We start from the raw sequence: 26,766 nt of genomic DNA, 5'->3' as shown, positions 1-26,766 counted from the left end.
TTCGAGAAACTGCTAATGCCGAAAACCTCATAGCGCTATCGTCTTTTGTTTTTCCCCTAGAGGCCAAAATTGGAAATATCGTAAAACCAGCAAGTGCAATTATCTTCGTTATTATTATAGGTGGAGTATTATAACTCAGACATTATATGGACACTTTTTTATAGAAAATTGGATGACGTAGTCAAAAAAATTTTAATATTATTATTAAATGACTTAATAAATTATTGATAGATGGCGCTCATATATTTTTCTTTTGAATTCAAATAAACATAGCAACATTTGTTTGTATTCAAAAAGTGTCACTTTAAAAATCCTGTAATAATATTAAATATTAATAAAAAATGTGAAATAATGCAATCTATTCCAACTTTTGTGTAAAACATATATAAATTAAATAGTTCAACAAATTTATTTGTTTCAAACATCAGAAATTTGTTTTTTTAATTTTTAGTTATAGTACCATAATTTACAGGAAACTGTAAATTTAATTTCGTCGATGACACTAGATGGAAATTTAAAAAAAAAGTTTATTTTTGGCTTTATTCTAAAACAATAAGAAATAGACCTGTCGAACCCTATATTTTTGTAATCAGAAAAAAATAACGAATTTAATAAGCGAATAATCAGTGGTTGTTTCCATTTAAAAAAACGAAAATTGTGATGATATCTCAAAATCTAAAACCGAAAAAATTTTTTTGACTACGTCATCCAATTCTCTATAAAAAAGTGTCCATATAATGTCTTAGTTATAATACTCCACCTATAATAATAACGAAGATAATTGCACTTGCTGGTTTTACGATATTTCCAATTTTGGCCTCTAGGGGAAAAACAAAAGACGATAGCGCTATGAGGTTTTCGGCATTAGCAGTTTCTCGAAAAACGAGATCATGACATGTAAGCTACTTTTTTTCTAACTCTTATAGTTTCCGAGTTAGCCTATTCGGACATCGAATTTGAACCACCCTGTACGTGCAAATGCTAAACTATAAAATATACTGTCGAATCTGCAAGTATTTTGAAGAATATATTTTTTATTTTTTATTGAAATAGTTATTAATGAATCTTACTTATGAACTTATGAAAGAATTACTAACTGAAACTTCCAAAAATTTTAATTTTCAAAGAGTAAAGTGTTCTTTATAGAGTTGTTCTAGTAAAAATATTAGCTGTTCCAGATTGCTTAGGTATAATAAGTATATATTTGTGATATGGAACTGAAAATAGAAAAACTATGGTCACAGCAATCAACTAGATATTTTGGCAGCCCAACCTATTTTTAGTTATAACTTCGTAATGCTGTATCCCACAATTTTGATTTTCTAGAACAATAACTAGAACAACCCAGAACAACAAAGAAAATTTGATTTTTCCAAAAATGGGGGGCTAGCCAAAAAACAAGTTTTTTTGATTTTCTCGCGGAGTTCTTATTTTTTCGATTTGCCGCTTTGGAACAATGTAGAACAACTCTAGAACAATCTAGAACAACAATAAAAAATTTAAAAATCAAAAAATGGGGGGCTAACTTCCCGCACTCCTAAAATTATCATTTCTTCGTTTGCTTCACGATCCAGTTCTTAATTCCAGAAAAAAGTTCAGATAAAAGATTTTTATGAACAGTGTAAAATCCTACTGTGCCTTAAACTTTTTCTGATTGAAGCGATGATTGCAGATTATTTACAGAGTTGTTATCTTTCTTATCTATTTCCATTTCATTGAACCTTGTATGTATAGTAAGAAATTGAGATATCTTTGGGTGGGCAACAACACAGACCATGATTGTGCAAAGACGTTGAGGTGATAGTAATAACATCAAAAGAGTTGGCAACCTATCTAAGTTTGGTATGCGATTATTTATTTAAGCAAAGATGTATGGTTGCAAAGCTGCAACTTCCAATACTCATTCTGTTCACATCGACCAACTTCAAATTTTACCAAAGGTTAGGATATAGCCCTAATCTTTGATTTAATCCGTGCTTAATTAGTCTTTTACGAAAACACTTAATCTAAGGTCTTCAACAACGGAGGAGTCGCACCAGATGTATCAACAAGCCTTTATTTACAAATGTTTATCCTTCCTAACTTCCCGCACTCTAATTTTAGAGTTTACAGAGTATAAATTCTGGTTTCTGATTCCGAAGCCAAGGACCTTGAAATGTCTAAATCATATGATTACTCGTAGAGCCCTTCTGTTATGAGTTACAACTGATAACGCAGCTTCAACAAAAGGATATCTTAGAACTTCATTGTACAAATCGTAATTTAATTCCTCGAATTTATAAATTTATGATGAGACAATTGTCGGTTGAAGTAAGTAGGATCGTAAGGTTTCTTCTAACTCAATCCATATTTGTTACTATTACTATTCTGTGCTTCTCAACTATAACGTAACAATCAGATTAAACCAGAAGTAATGATTTCTTTTCTTAATTTCAAAACAGATTGTCTTTTCTTGGTTTAAAGTTGCAGAAATCTTTCTTTATTTATTTAATGGGGTAACTTTGAAGTTATCTGGTGATGGTTAATATGATACAGAGGATTCCAAGAATAATGTCGAGGTAATTTATTTCGGAAGCTTGTGGTACATTTCTGCTTACTTAGCTGATTTTGTCAAAAATCATCTTTTAATGGTAAAATCAAGACCAAAATACCTATAAAGTCTTGGCAGATATTTGTACATGAGGAGATTCCAGATATGATAGTTAAAAACACCTACGTGCAGATAGATAAGGTTTTATCAAGAAATTTCAATTAAAATAAAGACGAGATGTATGGATGTGAAATGGAAATGTTTCGTTTTGCAATGATGGTTGTGGAGATTCGTCAGCTCAGCGCTCGAAAAAAAAGTAATTAATTTAATCTTGATAATAAGAGTAGGCTTCAACCTTACCGGAGCTAAGTGGAGCTTGATATAAGTAACATGTAGATGATTTTGATAAAGTTTTAATAACATAAAGGGTCAACTTGAAGTAGGTCACATAGTTTACAAACGAGAAATCACATTAAAAAAATATTTTTGTGGTGATGAAAGGATAAAATATGGCAGAATAAAAAAAAATGAGGTTATAATTATATATAACCTTATTTATAAATAATTATTATTATGGTGTTTAGTAACATTTATATACACAAAATTAAGTTTTTATATACAGGGTGTTTAATTGAGATTAAATTCGTAATAATTTAATAAATTAAGGCTTCCTACAAATTTTTTGAAAAAGAAGAAAATAAAGATACCTTCTTTATAAAAATCACATCTTCCTCTAAACCCACACCAAATCCTAAAAACCATCGATTCGGACGGCAATGACAATAAATCCAATAACCCAAACAACCTCGTCACAGCTATCACAGCGCTGAAAGCGAGTACGATGCCAAACTGTTGCATCCGGACCCGACCTCTTCGTGTCGTGTATTTTATCCGGATGATTTCCAGGAATTAGGAACCGTGCCAAAAAACTTGGTGGTGAAATAATGGTTTTTTACGTAGTTTTTTTTTAGGCTAGAGGAAGGGCGGCGTTTCTGGGTTCGCGGCCAGATAGAACAGGTGCGAATTGATAAATGAACAAAAAAAGGAAAAAATCGCGACCTCCGGACGGCCACCGGATCGGCGTCGGGACGGGAACTGGCAACGCGACGCCGCCGCCGTCGCCCGTAGGCGTCGACAACGGCGACCGGCTCCGGATGTGCCCGATTCTCTAGCTGGGGGAGAAACCGTCGGTGACCGATCTACAGGTGACGAACTGTTGCGTCGAGAAAAAAACAAATCCGTATAGAGAAAAAGATGTCTGCCAAGGTCAGAACGAATAATCATTTTGGAAACATCTGGCAGAATAAGAATTTTATTTATTAAACATTGATTGTCAGTAATCTGGAAATTGGGTTAGATTCAAAAATACGAAAATCCATAAGAATCTAAAGAGATGAAACAAAGCAAAGATCCATGGTCATAGCTAATACCTAATACCTTTATACACAATCAATAACTTTACAGATAGAAAGTACTCGAGTATGTACTTTAGAATGATGTACTCCATAGAATTGTCAAATCTCAGGGTCTTTTCTGTCAACCTCAAGACATCTAAAAAATAGAGTAGATAACGCTTGTATTGTCTTTGGGCAGTGTCACAAAATGGTTCATGGCAGAACATGAAGTGTATCCCATAAGGTAATTTTTTGAAAACACGACTTAAGAATGTTACCATATAACAATATAAGACTTTTTGGCAAACAAGAAACTTTGTTGTTGTGCTTCCAAACAAGAAAACGAGACGATAAAAGGCGATAGTAACAGATTAAAGGATTTTAAGAACACTGCATAGTTTTGTATTAGCAAAAATCTAGCAAAACTAGTAGATTTTTGAAGATAATCTCTAATCTTCTGCAAGCCGTATCTACTTTTGAATTGTTTATGTTGTTCTATTAACAATTTCTAGATGTTTTATCATCTCGTGGTGAACTACAGCCAAATGTTGCAATTACAACTACAAGCGATGTCAAAAAAAACTAACGAAATAGACAGGATAAGATAAAGATAGAGGCAGAATATGTGAGATTAGTAAGAAACGAAAAATTGGAGAAGCAATTAAAGATAAATTGAGGGATTTTCAGAGAAGATCCCATTCCATTTTAGGAAGTGATAAGTAAAATGGAACAATAAATATGGAGAGAGGAGATAGATAGTAAAAGTTATGCAAAAGTGTGGGTCCATCAGAATTTGCTGTTAATTTGAAAATTGATGAATAGAAAGCAACGGAAAGGATTAGAGCAGGAAGAGTAACATCGAGCAGAAATATTTTAAATGGTGTTTTGTAGAATAGGCAATCTAATAGATTTTTAAATGTTGAATCAGAAGCAAAACTTGAATTACCTAGAACCAGTTAATATTGGTTCTTTGAAAATTAATACACAATGAAAATGAATATTTTAAGTGAGGCAAATTCAAATTTATTAGAAATCAAAACTCATATCACTACCATAATTGCAATTTTGTATGGAAATACTATAATATTAATGAAAACCACAAACTAAAACGAGCAGTTGGTGTGAATAATGCATGTTACACAGTTTGTTGGAGATTAATCCGAACGCCCCAAGTGGTAAACTTGGCAAGTATTCGAAATTGCAACCTCAGGGGTGTTATAGAATGACATAAGTTGCAAGTTAGGTGCTAACAAGCCTCCGAGAAACAATTCCAACAATCCACGAATGATTCGGAAAGTTTCAACCACAAACAGTTCATGCTTTATCAATTGAAAAATCTCCCGGAATTCCTGGGTTACTGTAATCGAGAATTTATTTGGATACATTGAAATATTAATGAAAACCGCGGATTAAACCGAGTATTTGATGTGAATAATATATGCTACACAGTTAATTTGCCGCAAGTGGTATTTATAACTTTATGGATGTTATTTTGAAATTAATCAAAAAGGAATATATATTTTTTTGGATTTAGTCCAAGTCTAAGGAATCTAATTAAAATTCTGAGGAAGTTCGCCGAGTGGAATTCCGCGAAATTTACCTACGACCCTGTCTTTCAAGCTACAAGGCTTAATTTCAAGCGTACCCTGAATAATAATGCACCCTCGTCTTTCTGTAATATGCATTAAATTGTCTCCCTGTAGATATAAGACTATCAGCTTCAATGTCCTACTACGACTATTACTCATCCATAATAATATGTCATAATCCTTGAGTTTCCAACAATAACAAGAAAATCAATAAAACGAGGAAAAGAAATATTTTAGTAACAGTTAAGTGACGTTAAGGATAAAAGATGGACCATTACGTTTAAATAACTCAACACGGCTTTCAATTTCGAATGTCGGAAATGCGTTAAAATTTAAAAATAGTTCCACAGATGAAGAATATTTCGCAAATCCAACTTGCGGAATTGGCAAGTTTTCCATTTTAATGAACACGGAAACTGGAAAGTCTTTATCTGATTTTCCTCAACATTTAACTTGCTAATGCGTCGCCTTGTGCCATCTATCGAGCGGGGGACACACTAATTTATCGTCGGGAAAGTAGGAAGCGGTGACATCGACTAAAATCAATATTTCGAAATATGTTAATAAGAAATCAATTTTAAATAAAATTATAACGATTAATTATTATATATAGATTAAAATAATGAATTCGTTTATATTTAAAATCAATTATTCATTAATTTAAATAATATATAAAAAAATAAAATAACATAACCTCACTTTTATGATATGTCAATTTTTTTAATTTATTTTTTTGTAATGATTTTATGAGACAATACAAATTGTCGACTATTTAATACGAGACAACCGTTTAAACGTTGGCAATTCACCATCAGAGAACCGTTTGCATATTGCTTACAATTCAACACAGGCGTTAGAACGTGCGAGATGAACGTGCACGCCCCAAGAACACAATTACACGAAAGCACAATGGGGATGGCGGGTTTGTTCCTACAGAATTCACAATGTATTATCCCCTATGGAATTGTTTCCAAACTAACCGCGTCTCGGTTTTTATTTTAAATTTCGTATTTACAAGAAAAAAAAAAGATTTTGATTGAATTGTTATAAATAACGAAGATTAAGATGAAAGAAATCAAAATTGGTATTAAAAATTTCTGTTTTCTCAAAATTTTATGAAAAATGGATTAATCTATTGAAATAGATATACAGGGTGTCTCACGTAACTGGTTCGTTAGAACCTTTTTAGGTTCCAGTATTCGCACAGTTTTGAAATTTTGGTAGTATGGGTTGTTCAACTTTCGATCTAAAATATTTTCAAGGTGGCTGCCATTTCCGGTCTACCAGAAGTAGACCATAACTTCGTTATTTTAAATGGAATGCTATAGTTTTAATTGCACCTTTTAATTATACGTAAAAAAATATGTTGACTTTCATAAAAGTTATTGGTACCTAGCGTTTTTCGTTTTCGAATTATTTTGATTTTAAGGTTTTTTTGGCAAATTTCACCATGCTCTTTAAAACCCTATATCCCAGCCAACGTTCATTCAAAAAAGCTCTAAATTGGCACGATTACTCTTCTCAAATAGATTGTCATATATTGTATCAGAGTATCTTATACAGGTGGTCAAAAATTGAATTACCGTTTCTCCATATTCAATGGGGAGAAAGTCGAAAATTTTAAATGGAACGCCCTATATTTTATTAGTCTACACGAAAGGGAATTTAATTCTCTACAATTTATCTATAAACATTCCTATACTTATTTATTGTAGTTTCTCTCATATTCGTAAATTTATCAAAACATGCAGAAAATGCAGGAAACCGTTTGTATTTTTATTAGAAGGCCATGACATTTTGACAGTTTTTTGTTTAATTTATTTCTATTATTAGTTGCACTATTAACTACGATTGATAATCTTTTAGTTTACTAGCTTTTACTTACCAAAAATAACAAACAGACGATCAAATAAATGAAGTTATTAAAACAAAAAGTTAATGACAAAAATTAGATTTGAATAAAAATATAAATTTGTTATTAAATTGAATTTGGAAATGCAATAAAATACGTTAAATTATTTATTTCGTTGTTTTGAAATGTGCGATTTCTTTTGGTCTCGATATATCCAGAACTAATAGATTCATTATCAATTTTTTGAAATTTTTCCTCGTGATGGTCGTTAGGTTGGGTTGGGTTGGTTTACCTAACTTTTAACTAATGGCAACAATAATACAAACATGGACCAAAAACTGTCAACATTCCATAGCTTTCTAATAAAAAAACCTGCATTTCGTGCATGTTTTAATAAATTTCGCAATATGAGGCAAACTACAATAAATAGGTATGGGAATGTGTATAGGTAATTTGTAGAGAATTAAATTCTCTTCCTGATAGGCTAAAAAAATATGGGGCGTTCCATTTAAAATTTTCGACTTTCTCCCCATTGAATATGGAGAAACTGTAATTCAATTTTTGACCACCCTGTATAAGATACTCCGATACAACAAATGGCAATCTATTTGACAACATCTGAAGACTAATCGTGCCAAAGTAGATCTTTTTTGAATGAACTTTGGCTGAGATATGGAGTTTTAATGAAATTTACCAAAAAAAGTTTAAAACCAAAATAACTCGAAAACGAAAAACGCTAGGTACCAATAACTTTTATCAAAGTCAACCTATTTCTTTACATACATTTAAACGGTGTAATAAAAAGTATAGCATTCCATTTAAAATAGCGAAGTTATGGTCTACTTCCGGTAGACCGGAAGTGGCGGCCATCTTGAAAATATTTTAGATCGAAAGTTCCGAATGAACAACCCATGCTACCAAAATTTCAAATCTCTACGAATAGTGGCACCTGAAAAAATTCTAACGAACCAGTTACGTGAGACACCCTGTATAAAAATTAATTAAATGTCATGGTCAAATTCAAAAAATAATGAAATTTGTAAAGCGCCATCTTGTGAAATATATTAATAGTTCATTAAATCACATTAAAATAAGATTTTTTCTGGCTCAAAAGAAATAAACTAAGAAATTGAATTTGAATTTAATAAAATTGAGGGCAGAAGAGATAAAAATATGACAAAACCAATTCTAAATTAGACTAAGATCAGAAAATTTGTCAGGTGCGAAAATATCTCATGAGACCTGCTTTGTATTTATTTGTATTTGTTGCAGTTTTGTATCTCTTTTTGCAGATTCCTTCAACAAAGGGGTATAAGACCGTGTACCTATAAATAATTGGTGTTGTATTTGAATTATCAATTAAAATACAAACACACTGTATAAAAAAATTGTTAAACTTCTTTTATGTCTTTGAATTTGAATAAAAAAGAGCATTGAACTATAAAATTCTTGATATACTCTTCCAACATAAATAAAACAGCATAACTCAGTATAAATAACCCATTCTCTCGTTGAACACTTCCACTGCAATGTATCAAACGGTCAACTTTAAATGTATGAATGTAAATCCAAACACAGATATCGCAAACTATGTAATTTGTTCTTTTCCATAAAACAAATAAATAGGAAATCGAATTCGGATAAAGATCGGAATGTCCTAGAATATGTGGAGTTATTTCCTGAAACATTTTGTCACATAAATTAGATTTTTCAATTTCCAGAATTTTGAAATCTTACATTAGTCTTTCTGAGAAAAAGCAACTTTTGTCTTGACTTCTGAATTGAGAAGGAGAATTTGATTATCGATTTGATAATAAAGAGTTAACTTGACAAAGTTCTTATTCGAGGAAATCCTATATAGTGATTGATCTTTTATAGAGCATATGAATTATAAAAAGTTGTTTAATTGATTTTTTTCGTAACCTAGGTTTTATAGCAAAATGCTTACAAAAGAATTTCTTAATATTATTCCTAACCCCCATTGTTCTATCTATATCATATCTAATCATTTCAACAGCCTCTCCAATATTGCGTTGGTTTCTGAGAAACCAATAATTAATTGGTTTCAATACTGTTAATAAATAACTCTCTAACACGTTCCAATAATATCTTTCAAAATCACCCCTTCATCACTCGGCATCATACCTAAATACAATCAATCATCATTGAAATCTTACAACATCCTTCCTCTATTTTCTTATTCTTTCAGAAAAGAAATTAAGCAAGAAAAGAAAAACACATTTACGATATAAATTAACTAAAACTTGTTGAGACTATAAAGCAAGTCAAAATCAGGAGCAAAGTGAACAAGAGAATGTACTAATTAGAACGAGTATTGGGACAAATTTAGTAAAGAGATGGAGAATGACTACAAATCCATATGGAATACCTAAAACAGTCTCAAAGATAAAGCAGGGAGCAATAACAGATAAGCAGAGAGTGGAAGTGCTAACAACCAGCAGAGTATTAGAAGAAGTAAGAAATCTAAAAAATGGAAAATCCCTAGACTTTGCTAACCGAAATTTTTAATACAATTTTGAAAAATACTGCTGTGTTTGAGGTTCAGTACAACCATACTAATATACAATAAGGGATGCGCAATCAATATACAAAATTACTCTTCTAAACAGCTCACTGAAGCTATTCATCAATTCTTTACCTCACTCTTGAGTAAACATATCACTTATTATAAGTGATATTTGTTTAATACATAAATGTCATAATTATTTATTGTCAACAATATCATTAGAGTGATATATCGTTAATGACGATTTTAAACATCCTCTGTGATTCCTTCAACGTGGTCCCTAACTATTTTCCATAACAAATCCAAATGATATCAATATTGTCAATGAGTATTTTTAACATCATCCCTAAATAATTTAAAAGCCGTCTCTAATAATCCTCAAGGTTATCCCTAACTACTTTAAACATCGTTCTTGAGTTTTCTACTTTTATGTTCAATATCGTGTCTAAAAACTTTACATTGATCCTAAAATAGTAATCTTTTAGGATCAATATTATGATTGGTTTCAAAATTGTCTCAATTATCTTCCAAAGTTTTCCCTAAATAACGTCTCTGGCATCGTTTCCAAAAACTATTAACAACATTATTCCATCATATCGTCCCTAACAACTTCAACATCATTTGTAACTTTTCTATATCGACAATAACATCTTATAACTTCTTTCTGATTTCCCTCAATATCGATATTTGTTATCAGCAACATTTTTAACTTGTTTCAGTATAAAATAGCATCATAAAATGGTAATCTTTTAGTGTCAATGTTACGATTGGTTTCAAAATTGTCTCAATTATCGTCCAAAGTTTTTCCTAATTTTCCTAAATAAGGTCTCTGGCATCGTTTCCAAAAACTAGTAACAACATTATTCCATCATATCGTCCCTAACAACTTCAACATCATCTGTAACCTTTCTATATCGACAATAACATCTTATAACTTCTTTCTGATTTCCCTCAATATTGATATTTGTTGTCAGCAACATTTTTAACTTGTTTCAGTATAAAATAGCATCATAAAATGGTAATCTTTTAGGGTCAATGTTACGATTGGTTTCAAAATTGTCTCAATTATCGTCCAAAGTTTTCCCTAATTTTCCTAAATAAGGTCTCTGGCGTCGTTTCCAAAAATTATTAACAACATTATTCCATCAAATCGTCCCTAACAACTTTAACATCATCTGTAACCTTTCTATATCGACAATAACATCTTATAACTTCTTTCTGACTTTCCTTAATATCGAATATTTGTTATCAGCAACATTTTTAACTTGTTTCAGTATAAAATAGCATCATAAAATGGTAATCTTTTATGGTCAATGTTACGATTGGTTTCAAAATTGTCTCAATTATCGTCCAAAGTTTTTCCTAATTTTCCTAAATAAGGTCTCTGGCATCGTTTCCAAAAACTATTAACAACATTATTCCATCATATCGTCCCTAACAACTTCAACATCATCTGTAACCTTTCTATATCGACCATAACATCTTATAACTTCTTTCTGACTTTCCTCAATATCGAATATTTGTTATCAGCAACATTTTTAACTTGTTTCAGTATAAAATAGCATCATAAAATGGTAATCTTTTAGGGTCAATGTTACGATTGGTTTCAAAATTGTCTCAATTATCTTCCAAAGTTTTCCTTAATTTTCCTAAATAAGGTCTCTGGCATCGTTTCCAAAAACTATTAACAACATTATTCCATCATATCGTCCCTAACAACTTCAACATCATCTGTAACCTTTCTATATCGACAATAACATCTTATAACTTCTTTCTGACTTCCCTCAATATCGATATTTGTTGTCAGCAACATTTTTAACTTGTTTCAGTATAAAATGGCATCATAAAGAGGTAATCTTTTAGGGTCAATGTTATGATTGGTTTCAAAATTGTCTCAATTATCTTCCAAAGTTTTCCATAATTTTCCTAAATAAGGTCTCTGTCATCGTTTCCAAAAACTATTAACAACATTATTCCATCATATCGTCCCTAACAACTTCAACATCATCTGTAACCTTTCTATATCGACAATAACATCTTATAACTTCTTTCTGACTTCGCTCAATATCGATATTTGTTATCAGCAACATTTTTAACTTGTTTCAGTATAAAATAGCATCATAAAATGGTAATCTTTTAGGGCAATGTTACGATTGGTTTCAAAATTGTCTCAATTATCGTCCAAAGTTTTCCATAATTTTCCTAAATAAGGTCTCTGGCATCGTTTCCAAAAACTATTAACAACATTATTCCATCATATCGTCCCTAACAACTTCAACATCATCTGTAACCTTTCTATATCGACAATAACATCTTATAACTTCTTTCTGACTTTCCTCAATATCGAATATTTGTTATCAGCAACATTTTTAACTTGTTTCAGTATAAAATAGCATCATAAAATGGTAATCTTTTAGGGTCAATGTTACGATTGGTTTCAAAATTGTCCCAATTATCTTCCAAAGCATTCCATAATTTTCCTAAATAAGGTCTCTGGCATCGTTTCCAAAAACTATTAACAACATTATTCCATCATATCGTCCCTAACAACTTCAACATCATCTGTAACCTTTCTATATCGACAATAACATCTTATAACTTCTTTCTGACTTCCCTCAATATCGATATTTGTTATCAGCAACATTTTTAACTTGTTTCAGTATAAAATAGCATCATAAAATGGTAATCTTTTAGGGCAATGTTATGATTGGTTTCAAAATTGTCTCAATTATCGTCCAAAGTTTTTCCTAATTTTCCTAAATAAGGTCTCTGGCATCGTTTCCAAAAACTATTAACAACATTATTCCATCATATCGTCCTTAACAACTTCAACATCATCTGTAACCTTTCTATATCGACAATAACATCTTATAACTTCTTTCTGACTTTCCTTAATATCGAATATTTGTTATCAGCAACATTTTTAACTTATTTCAGTATAAAATAGCATCATAAAATGGTAATCTTTTAGGGCAATGTTATGATTGGTTTCAAAATTGTCTCAATTATCGTCCAAAGTTTTTCCTAAATAAGGTCTCTGGCATCGTTTCCAAAAACTATTAACAACATTATTCCATCATATCGTCCCTAACAACTTCAACATCATCTATAACCTTTCTATATCGACAATAACATCTTATAACTTCTTTCTGACTTCGCTCAATATCGAATATTTGTTATCAGCAACATTTTTAATTTGTTTTAATATAAACAGTTATAAAATTGTCTCTCAAAGTCATCTCCCATCGTTTTAAACATTCTCTCTAGCCTCATTAACCCTATAAACTGTAATAGATGTTTTTAGTGTTAATAGATTTTAACAGATGGCGTAATTGACACACAGATATCATAGATACTGGAAAATTGCCAGAAAGTATAAAAATTAGTAAAGATTGAGGTTTGTAAGATGATGTTTAGCTTTTTGAAAGCTTTCAAAATTTATCACATAAACAGTCTGGTAATTTAGAGTTTACCCCATCTCGATTGCGTGACAAACACCATTATTACTCAGACACGAACGAGAATTTCAGAAACGAGGGTTAAAACTAGTTATAGAAATTACTCCTAAAGATATTAACATTATAACGAGCATTTTTAGATGATTTCACACCCATTAAGACTTAACTTAAATGTTAAAAAATTTGTAAAAATTGGAGTAAATTTTAAAGATTAATTAAAAATTATCTCAAAAAATAATTCGAGATCTCAAAATCGATCAATTATTAGAAGGTTCCATTTTGAGGTGGGGGGTAGTGAAAATATAAGGGAAAGAGAGTTTCCCCACAAAGAGAGATGGAGAAAAAGAGAGATAGAAAGAGAGACGGAGCCAATCGATCGAAGTCTCGTTTCTCGTCCCTGGCACCGAAAAACCAACCCTAATTCGTCCCCCCTTTAAGACACGAGGCCCCACCCTATGTAACCCCCTTGGCTCGCGCGCACACACACAACGTAAACACGATCTCCTAGGGTTTATCTCCGTAACGACGTAAATTCTCTCGCCTTTGGTACATCTTCCGTCGTCCTTCGACCTCCTCTCGATCAACATCAAATCAACCCTCGATAACACCTCTTAATTACCGAGACCATTACAATCTCGAGGACCAGTCCACAAATCATCCCTAATTAGATATCGATGATGGCCGGATAAGTCAAAAAATGATTAATGGAAACGTTTAATATTAAAAAATAAAATCGAAATGATAACTCTCTCAAATACGCAGAATGAAAAGGTTTGGAAAAAATCCATTTTATATTATTCAAAAGAACCGTATAGAAAAGTTCTTTTAAGAGGATAAAAGTATCAAAAAGATGAAGGAGATTCGATATAAAGACCCAAGAAAAAGATGGATCGAAGCTTTAAAATATCCAAAATGACACCATTTCGTATACAGGGTGTTTAAATTTAACCAAATTTAACCACATATACTAGAGTGAAAATGACGACAATTCATGTAATTTCACATTTTTCCAAATATCTTAAACACTATTTACAGTAGAACGCTGAAATTTACAGTATAATTCAATGTAATGTAAAATCGTTAGGCAATTTATGATTTGGATCGGTCCACGGGAACAATGCTATATAGGCTGTTCCTAAAGTTTCAGAACTTTTTTATTCTATCATAACCCTACATTTATTTTTGCAGTTTCCAATAGTAAATTTAGTTTAGAAACTTTTATTACTCTTAGATAATATTGATAAAAATCACAGTTTTCGTGTTAAATGCAAAAATGTTGGGTTCCGATTTCAATAATAGCACTAAAAAAAAGAAATCTAAGTTTTTGAACATTTCCTTTAGTATTTTTTATTACTTGTCTTGTTATTTTATGTACTTTTTTTATTATTCCTGTTAGTGTTGTCGTTTTTTTGTTTTTGGATTCTTTTATTAAATCAACTAAAACAAATTAAAAATGTGATTTAGCTAAATGTACAGGCTGGTTCAAATTCGATGTCCGAATAGGCTAACTCGAAAACTATAAGAGTTAGAAGAAAAGTAGCTGACATGTCATGATCTCGTTTTTCGAGAAACTGCTAATGCTGAAAACCTCATAGCGCTATCGTCTTTTGTTTTTCCGCTAGAGGCCAAAATTTAAAATATCGTAAAACCCGCAAATGTAATTATCTTGGTTATTATTATAGGTGGAGTATTATAACTAAGACATTATATGGACACTTTTTTACAGAGAATTTGATGACGTAGTCAAAAAAATTTTGTCGGTTTTAGATTTTGAGATATTATTACAATTTTCGTTTTTTTATTATTCGCTTAATAAATTCGTTATTTTTTTCTGATTACAAAAATATAGGGTTTGACAGGTCTATTTCTTATTGTTTTAGAATAAAACTAAAAATAAACTTTTCTTTTAGTGTCGTGGAAGAAATTAAATTTACAGTTTCCTGTAAATTACGGTTCTATAACTAAAAATTAAAAAACATATTTCTGATATTTGAAACAAATATATTTGTTAAACTGTTTAATTTATATATGTTTTACACAAAAGTTGGAATAGATTGCATTATTTCACATTTTTTATTACGATTTAATATTATTTTTAAATGACTTAATAAATTATCGATAGATGGCGCTCATATGTTTTTCTTTTAATTCAAATAAACATAGCAACATTTGTTTGTATTCAAAAATTTTCTGAAATGTCACTTTAAAAATCCTGTTTTTAAGGTCAATTACGAAAATTTTGAAAAGTTTGACATGTTAGAATGTTACATATTAAAAAATTATTTGTTTTTAAATACCAGAAGTTATCTTCGTATTTAATTGTTAACTTTTTAGATTTTACCTACCGCCCCGTAACTTACAGGAAACTGTAAATTTAATTTCCTCGACGACACTAGATGGAAATTTTATAAAAAAAGTTTATTTTTAGCTTTATTCTAAAACAATAAGAAATAGACCTGTCGAACCCTATATTTTTGTAATCAGAAAAAAATAACGAATTTAATAAGCGAATAATCAGTGGTTGTTTCCATTTAAAAAAACGAACATTGTGATAATATCTCAAAATCTAAAACCGAAAAAATTTTTTTGACTACGTCATCAAATTCTCTGTAAAAAAGTGTCCATGTAATGTCTTAGTTATAATACTCCAGCTATAATAATAACCAAGATAATTGCGCTTGCTGGTTTTACGATATTTTCAATTTTAGCCTCTAGCGGAAAAACAAAAGACGATAGCGCTATGAAGTTTTCGGCATTAGCAGTTTCTCGAAAAACGAGATCATGACATGTAAGCTACTTTTTTTCTAACTTTTATAGTTTCCGAGTTAGCCTATTCGGACATCGAATTTGAACCACCCTGTACACTTGGACATGTTGCATACATAATAGTTATGACAGCTCAGTTCGATTTTCACTTGTCATTGCCAATTCAGATTATTTATTTATTTTTTTTAAGTGTTATTGAATTCGGAGCCTAACATTTTTGCATTTAATACGAAAACGGCGGTTTTTATCAATATTCTCTAAGAATGATAAAAGTTTCTAAACTACATTTACTATTAGAAACTGCAAAAATAAATGTAGGGTTATGATAGAATAAAAAAGTTCTGAGCAAACAAACTTTAGGAACAGCCTGTATAGCATTGTTCCCGCGTACCGATCCAACTCAAAAAATGCCTAATAATTTTACGTGATATTAGTTTACACTGTACCAAATTTCAAAGCTTTACCATAAATAGTGTTTAAGATATTTAAAAAAATGTGTTAAAATGTATCTTTGCAATTTGAGCACTTTTATAAATTTTTACATTTATGGTTACATTTGTTCCCGAGTCACCGAAACACCCTGTATAAAGATTCCTTTTTATTCTTTTAGTTTAAAAATTTAAACTATGAATTAAGGTTATAAATTAAGGTTATGAATTAAGGTTACAAATTAAGTGTACAAATGTGATTTTAATTCGAGAATAACCCTTAACGAAGCAAACGAAGCCCTAGTTTCTCAAACAATTACACAAAAGCACACTTTTGTACTCTTTGAAATACAAAAAAACGGGCGGAAAATAAAAAAATAAAAAATCGGGCTAAACAACGTTCTTTAATTGGTGATTAAAACTTTTTTTGCTATCTCAGGAATAATTTCCGGCGTTTAATTTTGCAATTTTAATCTCAACTCGTCTCTCTACGCGATATGAATATTCATGTTGAAAACGTTGAAGTGTGTAATATTTTTTTTGGCTCTTTTCAAAAATATAGTAATCTTGTTGTTATTTAATTAAGATTAATTTTTCAAAATTAATTAACAAGAAAGTGTCATAAATATTTTATATCACTTTAAAGCATGGTCTTCTTTATCTATGCAGATTTAAGTAAAATATTCTAAAGACGACTTTTGCCTTAGGGGATACACGTTTCAATTAACTCTGGAATCCTCTCCTCGTTTTAGCAACCCAGATCTGCTACGAGTTTCACACTATAAAGCTTAACATAACGCTTCGCAGAAGTAGCTAAACTGTTGATGTGATGCTTGAACATCAGATCAATATCAAATAAACCCCCATGTCCTTATTATATTGCCTCAGTTTAGACGAATAAGTTACACCATATTTAGCTATATTAAAACAATTTTTATCAATCATGTTCGGAAACCATATTGAGAATGATATGAGACCAAAAATGTGTAAAATTACCAACGCTGTCATAATAACCTTCCGAAATCGGCAGCAAAATACTTAAAGAAAATCATTAAGTTTCATGGATTTTGTAACGATTTTCAAGAATTTTGAAGAACAACTAGAAATATCTAGGCTTCTAATCAAATGGATAGATTCGTATAAGCATTTCCAAATAGTTCTAGAAAATCTAGGATTTTTAGAGATATCCAGGACTTTTGAGAGTGGGCCGAAATTGAGAAGTAACAAAATTAATTTTGAAATGTTACGGACGGTTTTGACATAGACCTTGGATATCATTAAAGATAGTCTAGGATGCCATTGGAGGATAATTTTGATGATATCAATGATAATATTAATGGTTGTTAAGAATAGGAATAATTTTGGGAAGATCATGAGCAAAATTAAAAATGTTACAGAGGATTTTGACAACATTTCAGCATGAATCTCATGTGTGAGATGATGCTGAGGGAAATGAATGATAATCCTGAGAAATATCAGAGCAACACTTGAAGTAGATGATTGATAGTGGCCATAGATGGCATTAAGTTATGTTAAGAGATGTCAGGGACGACATTGAGAGCTGCTTGGAACGATATTGATTGGGATCGATGTTGGAGATGATGTTGAATCGTGGAACAACAGATATTGAAAGATGTTTAGAATGATATTTAGGGAGTTGAGGAATAACCTTGTGGACGAACCTTACGGATGGAAAATGTTTAGAGATCTCAGGGACAATAAGTGATAATCCTGAGAGATATCAGAACAACATTTAAAGTAGTTAGATATGATGATGAGAGAGGTCATCAAAGGCATTAAGTACGGCTAGGAATAACATTGAGGTTGGAAATAGATGATGTTGAGAGAAGACTTAGCTGGCAGTGAGTGAGGTTATGAGTAATGTTAAGGATGGTGATGGACGATATTAATAAATGTCAGGATAGAAACCAAGGATGATGTTGACAGCGGCTTGGAACGACATTGGTAGATGTTGGAGATGATGTTGAAATGTGGCAAAGAAGATATTGAAAGATGTTTAGATTTAGGAAGTTGAGAGATAACTTTGTGAATGAACCTTGTGGATGGAAAGCGGCCCAAAATAATATTATTAGATGTTGGAAATGATGTTGAAGGGTGCTAGATGAGATATTAAAAGATGTTTAGAATCAAGGACAATAAAATCTAACAGGACTACTACATCCATTGTTGTGACAACGTGTGTTATGTCACACCATTTGTCACGCCCAGTCAGCTGTCATTGAGTTCTATGCGAATGACAGTTAAGTGGGCGTGGCAAATAATGTGACATAGAGTGCGGGCAACCAATCCGTAGTGAGCTACAAACAACAATGGATTCTACTGTCCTTGGTTTAGAATGATATTTAGACAGTTACTGAGCATGAGTTACTGACCATATAAACAGAATCCAGGAATGATATTGACTGTAAACAAAGATAATGTTAGGAAGGCTAGACAAAATTAGAAATGATATTGAACTCATATAGAGAATACTGGAACGATATTGATCGCGCCATAAAATGAATGCCATGAATATCACGAATGCAATGATATTGAGGCAGTCAATGCAATTTCTGAAAGAGTTAGGCATGATGATTAGAGAGGCTTTAAGTACTGTTGGAAATAGTGTTGAGGTTGGTAATAGATGTTGTGGTCAAGCGCCAATGGGTGAATTCAATCATATCGTGATGTTATCTATGAAGTAATAATAAGGAAAATAAGGTATCAGAGCAATATTGGAAATAGTTAAATATGATGTTGAGAGGCGATGGCATTAAGTAGGATTAGGAATAACGTTGAAGTTGATTATGGACGACGTTGAGTATTGTCAAGTATAATGTTTAGCAGTCAATGAGTAATCAATCAGGTACGAGGGCTGAGACCATATTGATTAGGAATAATGGAAAGATCGCTCGTGATATTGCTAGATGTAAGGGACGACATTGCACGATACCTAACAAGATGTCAAAAGATGTATCATATTGAAGAAGGGATAACCTTGAAAGCTAGTAAGCGTCATCCGCAACGGTAATTACGAATAATTCTGGTTATAACTGATGATGGGAAAGGCCATAGATGATGTGAAATTCCAGGGAGGCCAAGGATTATGTTAGCGATGTTGAGAGCAACCTAAGTGTTAAGCGTAGTTAGAAATAAGGTCGAGGATGATCACGGAATGTGTTGACGATGATCAAACATGCCAAGAACTTCATTGAGTGATGAGTAATTTGGGATCGTATTGACAGATATTTGGATTGATATTGAAAGGTACTACACAAAATGTTGGATGTTGTCTGACAACTTGATATCATTATGAGAAGTGAGGTATCAAGATAATACTAAAGGTTGCTAAGGAGATTGACAGAGATCACTGAGATTAATGAGACGATAATCAGAAAGATGTTAAACCTAATATAAAGAGGACATAGACAATATAGAATGTTGTGGAGCTTCGACAAAGAGTTGAGTACAGCTGTGTACAGAAACCAAAGAATCAAAGACTATATGGTATTTGTGACGATATTGAATGATATTCAAAGTGATATTAAGAAATCAGACCAAGTACTGATGTATATCAGAAATAAGTTGATGGTTATCAGAGATGATATTGACAAATATCCAGTACGATGTAGAATATTGCTAAAGAAGAGACTGTGGAAGAGTTACCAGAGAAGAAATTAAAAGATCTTAAAGACAATATTGATTCCAAGTTACCTTACAACAACAAGATAAGTGAATAATCTTAAAGGACACGATTTTCAGAAACTTCAAATACTTTAGAATATGAGAAAAGCTAATTAATCTCAAACAAAATGGTTCTAATTGATTAAAAACATCCCTAACGACGACGAAATAATTAAAAAAAATTTTTTTAAATGTTTCAAAAATATGCATGGTGGATGTCAAAACGATTAGTTACACCTTCAAATCATTTGAATTTTGCAAAACAAGTTAATAACATTTAAGGAGATGTTTTCCAGAAAATTCAAAGACATTAGAAAATGAGAAAAGCTGATTGGTGTCAGTCAAAATGGTTCTAATTGATTAAAAACATCCCTAGGATACTTAATGAGATAGATTCTTTAAGAAGATACTGTGGGGGATGATGTGAAGAGTTACCGAAGAAGATATTGAAAGATATCAAAGACAATATTGATTTGAAGCATTTTTTTTTGGGCAAGTGACAGTTCTGAAATTTGACAGCTGTCATCTACGCTTGCTCCGATTATTAAAAATGCTACACAAAGGAACAACGCGTTATAATTGATAATAAATAAATCAATTGTATAAATCTGTTGCAAACCAGAGTATCGCCCAAACCCCGAAAACATCAATTCGGTATTGTTCATCCTTCAAGGTACACCTGACCCATGAGCTCAAACCAGCAGACTCTGTTTTTGTGAAATCTCACATCGATGCCAATGCGCCACGATCTATTTCCGAGCTCAAAGACGAGTTCCAACACGTCATTGGTGACTTTGCATAAATGTTCAGAATATTTTATTCCATACTTAATGGGAAGATGTCTACTTTATATTGCAAAAAGTATCACAGCTCGCTCAAAAACTACACGTTTCATTTTAAGATTAAATCGGACACTCTTATTGGGGCATCTTATCAATTTACATATTACACATTACAATTTATATTAAATGACAGCATATAATATAAAATTTACACCTAAAATGTCAAATTTTAATTAATTATTCCACTTTAAACTAGGTATGCTGGGCGCCCTACTTTGTATGCATACAATATGCGATGTTTAACAGAAGTTGCCGTCGCGTTCGTTTTAAACGTAAAGTTGTGAGAGGAGACGTCAACATATTAAATATTATTTAACCGTGAAAATATTTCATAGCTAAATTAAAGTTTACGAGAACGTTTCAAAATTGCTATAATTAAGGTGAAAGATATCTGCGTTACAATTAAAAATTTGATTTTTAAAATTTAAATTTTTGAATCACCCTGTATATGACAAAAGGTAAAAATAACTTTTAACATTTTGAATGACATTTAGAAATAAATAGGAAAGAAAAAATTTGGGTTGAATCGTTCTTTTTTATGGAATTTTTCTAAAAAGAACGAAAAGAGTAGGTATAATAAAAAATGAATGGACTTCTCGACTCGACAAAGCGAAAAATGAGCGTAAAATCTAGTATTCTTGCAAAGTTCAGGGCCGTATTGAATGTTGTATATTAGGGAAATCGACTTACCCTTCCGTCACTGTCTCGGTTTCCCTTTATAGATCGAAATATCACAGGCTACCATATTCAAAAACCTCTTCTTAATCTTCTCGTAAAATTTGATGACATCTGCAAAAAAAGAAATAAACAACAATAAATTATTCTTGTAGTACAAACGATTCGATCAATCATAAGTCAACATTAATATTAGAATAAGAATCAACTTCGGAATTTTAAAAGCTGCATCGATCATCGTTTAACATCAAAGTGCGGCTCATTCATAAATAAACATTACCGAGTTGTTAAGTTAAAACACCCGATCGGGGAGAGATAAAGAGCGACTACTTTTTGCTCCCTTCATAAATTAATATTAATCGAAAAGGGCGTTGTTAGGCCTACGCCCTGTCAATGTAAAGCCTTCATTTTCTCCGTGTATATGTAAAAGTGGTGTAATAAATTGGAAAAATACGTCGGAAAAAGTTTTTTGAAAAACACAAAGTAATTATTTCCACACTCACAACGTATTTATTTTATGTATTACGTGCGAAGTGATTGAAATCGAATCGATGAGTGATGACACTTGAAACTTTCATCAATCAGGGAGATGTAAATCTCGTATGCGTTTTAGTATTAATTGCAAAAATAGGATTAAAAAACGATTTGAGTCATAAACGTTTATATCAAGCAATAAATGTTAAAGTAATATCCGAAAAAGCTTGTTGGTGTATGTCAAAATTGTGCCAATTGATTTGAAAACACCTTTAAATTATTTGAAAAAGATAATAATGTTAAATGGAATCATTTCCAGAAAGTTCAAAAAATTTAAAAAACTGATTGGTCGAAATCAAAATGGTCCTAATTGATTAAAAACATGTCTAGGATACTTAACGAGGATGAAATAATTAAAAATTATGATTTTGTGTAGTGTTTAAAAAAATACAAAAATAAAAAAAGATTGTTGTTGCATGTCAAAATGGTGCTAAAAACACATTCAGATCATTTTAGTGAGGCAAAAAAGTTAATAACATTCAAGGGGATGTTTTGCAGAAAAGTTCAAAGACTTAGTATATGAGAAAAGCTAATTGGTGTCAATCAAAATCGATTAAAAACATCCCTGAAATATAGAAAAAAAATGTTGGTGCATTAAGAAACTCCTTCAGATTACTTGACAAAGGCAATACAAGTTAAAGGGAATGTTTTCTCAAATCATCGCCGGCTCAACTTGAATTTTATGCATTCATAACTCTTCCAAGTCTGAAAAATTAGCTCTTATTTGTTCCAATCGCCCACAAAACCAGTTCAAACCAATGTTCGAAATCTCGTTGAAAATTTCTTTAATGGTAAAGAACTAGATAAATCGATTAATCCAGATGAAGCCGTAGCTTACGGTGCTGCTGTTCAGACTGCAATCTTGCACATAGTTGCTATAGAAAACAAGTGTAGACTTCCACAACTTATTCTTATTTCTAAATTTGAGCTTATCGAGATTCCAACAACTCTTAAGAGTTCAAATTAGACTTAAAATATTGCTTCTTTACTGTGCCTCGTTCATGACAAGATGCATTCATAGCCATCATTTGCTCTTTCTAACCAGCCCCAAGCATAAATAACACCTTCTCAACTAATAAGGTAATTTCTTAGACGTTTCTAGGTGTATTGGCAAAAAGGCCTCCCTGACTTTTCCTTGAATTCCTTGATTATGCTTACACAGCAATACTATATAGAGGAAGTGTTGTTAAATACCCGGGTATTTATTTTCAAGAGTAAATTTCCTGGATATTAACATTCCTCATAGTAAAGCATCACATAGACTGAGTTGTACTAAATTGTAACAACCGTATCTTGTAGCTTAAGATCGTAGAAGTTGACATATTGTAATGGTATGCTTCTAGAACCTCAAGAGCCTTCAAGAACTTCAAGAACCTGAGGCAGTGGAAAATCATTAAAATGTAACCAATATTCTACAAGATCGATTTGTAATGCCTTAAGTGATAGACTTCACAAGGTGAAATCAACAATTTATACACAAATGCACCAAGCATTATTACAGTGTAATATAGAGTGTATCTTGAAACTTCAAGACTACAATGCATTGACTCAAGTGGTATTAGCTTTACACACATTAAACTTGCAACTGCCATTAATCCAACATTAAAGAAATGGCCAACATTTCTTATGCAATGTACCCAACATTGGCAAGTTGCAACGGATCTTTCAAGATCCACAATTTCAACAGTTTCCAGAGATCCACAATTTCAAGATTATTTTTTTCCAATTACACTAAAGTATAAAACATTGAAGTATTAAGAAAAATATTAAGTTTAGTACAGCAGTAAAAGTCGCAACACGAACACTACTACCATTTGTAAGTTTTGATCAAAAACTATTGATGAGCTAAAAACTTGTAAACGCAGTTTGAGTTAAGCATAACTTAACCAATCTATTCTATTCAACAGTTTTACACACCAATCTAAGAAAATCATTTCTTAAAAGTTATTAAGTTGTCTAATAACTTGTAAAGTTAAACACAATGGATTCACGAAATAAAATTATTTATTAATTCTTTTCGATACGGTTCCGCGAATCCGCAACCGGGATAAACAACTTGTAAAGAACGGATTTCATCGCAACGAGGGTGAGTTCGAAACGGTGCAAGATGCAACGTGCCGTCAACAAACAGCGAAGTAAATCACCAAGTTGGAGCCGAAGTCTGAATTGAAAACAGCACCCCACGACGTCCCCAAAACAACTTTATACCCCGAAAAGCTTTATTACCACGGAAAAGCTTTTGTTTCGAATCAAAAAGCTTTTTAAAGAATTTAAATGGATATTTATAGTAAGAGAAATAGATACAAAAATTAGTTATTAATTTACCTCAGATATGGTTAATGTAATTTTGAGGTAAAAAAAAGAGGCCATCATTATTATGTTATTCCAAGGTGATTTTTTATCGATTATAGTCCATGCCTAACCCATTTCGGTTTAACAACACGATCGTGTGTACAGCATGCATCTAATAAAAAAAATAAATGGGAGGGAGTTCACCCCTCGAAACGACCAAAAAAAAAATAATAATAATAAAAAGAAAGCTCAGAAATCGTTACTTCTCAAACATGCTCTTTCTATTTAGTCAATGGGGATCGTATCTAACGATAAAAAGGGGAGAATTTCTAATCTATCAGCGTATCAGCACCACCATTAACTAAAAAAAGTTATTTGTATTTGTGCCTTGGGCTATAAAAAAATTGTTTCCTAAAAAAGCCGAGCAGAAAAACAGACTTGTGCTAAAAAAAAAATTAAAAATCGGGAATTTTCTAAAAAAAAATATAACTAATGGAAGATAAAGTATAAGAAAAAAGTCGTGGGGTAATCTACATTTTTGTGCTTTACCTCTTCAATCAGTAATTAATTTTTTTTAATGAATCACCAAATAAAATTAATTTAAGGGGAGTCGCGATTCTAATTATTAAGATTAAAAAAAAATCACTTAACACAAAACTTAAGATTTTTCTTTAGGAACCAAGAAAACGTTTAAAAAGGGTCATCAGCACACAGATGCGAAGGGTTACTTCTTCTTCGTCTTCAACGTTGTGGTTGTTCTTCTTTTAGATACGCGCTCGAATGTTTAATTAAAGGTGTCTTTTAAAAAGTGTCGGGTTCGTTTCGGCATCAATAGAGTTTCGGCCGAAAACGGAGAGGTTAAAGGTGTGAGCGAAAAATTAAAAAAAAAATTCGAGAGATCGTTAGGGAGAGAGTGGGCTGTGGCGGTGCGGAAGGCGCCAAACTGGCAGCAAGTGTAAGGGTGGAAACCGGACCATACCGCGGAGGGATGCGCACCACTCCAACACGCAATAGTCGATAGAGAGCGCAACATTCGAAATTTTCGGCAATTCCCGAACGAGAATCGTCGTTACTTCTTTTAAGGTTATGTGTACGACACACATAGTCCACTTTCCAAGGACATCCATGCAATTAAAATACATTTCACCACAAAAAAAATTAATTTCCAATTTTTAAAAATCAAAAATTATATGTTGAGGTTTAATTAAGGTTCAAAAAAGGGTTTAAAAGTAATTCGATAACAATTTGAACCACCAACACCCCGAAATCAAATCTTCGTAAAATGTGCATGATTTTATAAAAAATTCACGAGAAGCTTTCGTGCCGAACAACGGGCTTTTATTCGATCCAAAAAGTCTAAAACGACCGTTTTCAGTTGTACCTAAAAAATATATTTGAATTAAACAAAATTTTTATGAAATTAAACTTAAAATAACACTAAAAATGTACATAACCTCACTTTTCTTTTCTTTTTTTGCGAAAATACAACAAAAATGCAGCATAAAAACCCCAATTTTAATAAATATAATAAAATTAATAAACAATTTCGACTTACCCAGGCTTTTATCCACAAATTAACTTTAATGAAAATGTTTAAAAAGTTTTTATATGTTTGTATTCGATGTGACAGATGGAGGGAATGAAGTTCGTGCGGATACTACCAACTTAATTTTTTTTCCAAAGGAGACAGTTCCAATTCCGGCCACGTTCAAAGAATGAGTCCAGGAATAATCCCGAAAAGAGCGATGGAATGGAGTCCAACAGAAGGAAGAAGTCCAAAAAAACTGGCACCAGGGGGCTAAAACCACGATTTCCAACTGTACCTAAAAAATATATTTGAATTAAATAAAATTTTTATTAAATTAAACTTTAAATAACACAAAAATGTACATAACCTCACTATTCTTTTCTTTTTTTGCGAAAATACAACAAAAATGCAGCATAAAAACACCAATGTTAATAAATATAATAAAATTAATAAACAATTTCGACTTACCCAGGCTTTTATCCACAAATTAAGTTTAATAAAAATGTTTAAAAAACTTTTATATGTTTGTATTCGATGTGACAGATGGAGGGAATGAAGTTGGTGCGGATACTACCAACTTAATTTTTTTTCCAAAGAAGATAGCTCCAATTCCGGCCACGTTCAAAGAATGAGTCCAGGAAGAATCCCGAAAAGAGCGATGGAATGG

General features: G+C 31.7%; 1 protein-coding gene across 3 annotated transcripts in view; it reads right to left on the bottom strand.

The window, feature by feature from the left end:
* The window catches only part of LOC111413605 (uncharacterized), a 55,773-nt gene extending 29,557 nt beyond the window's left edge, over nucleotides 1-26,216 (bottom strand). For 2 of the 3 annotated variants that reach the window (XR_011640417.1, XM_071196082.1), the window contains exons 1-2: nucleotides 25,121-25,452; nucleotides 21,761-21,859 (exon numbers count right to left, since the gene is read on the bottom strand). The gene's annotated coding sequence lies outside the window, so the exon portion shown is untranslated. Of the gene's footprint in view, nucleotides 1-21,760; nucleotides 21,860-25,120; nucleotides 25,453-26,126 lie in introns of those variants that run through there. The other variant, XM_071196083.1, reaches the window with a different exon arrangement.
* Nucleotides 26,217-26,766: the final 550 nt, after the last annotated feature.

The sequence above is a fragment of the Onthophagus taurus genome, chromosome 5, assembly GCF_036711975.1.
Source record: "Onthophagus taurus isolate NC chromosome 5, IU_Otau_3.0, whole genome shotgun sequence".
NCBI classification, from domain to species: domain Eukaryota; kingdom Metazoa; phylum Arthropoda; class Insecta; order Coleoptera; family Scarabaeidae; genus Onthophagus; species Onthophagus taurus.
This window is presented reverse-complemented; position numbering and strand designations above follow the sequence as displayed.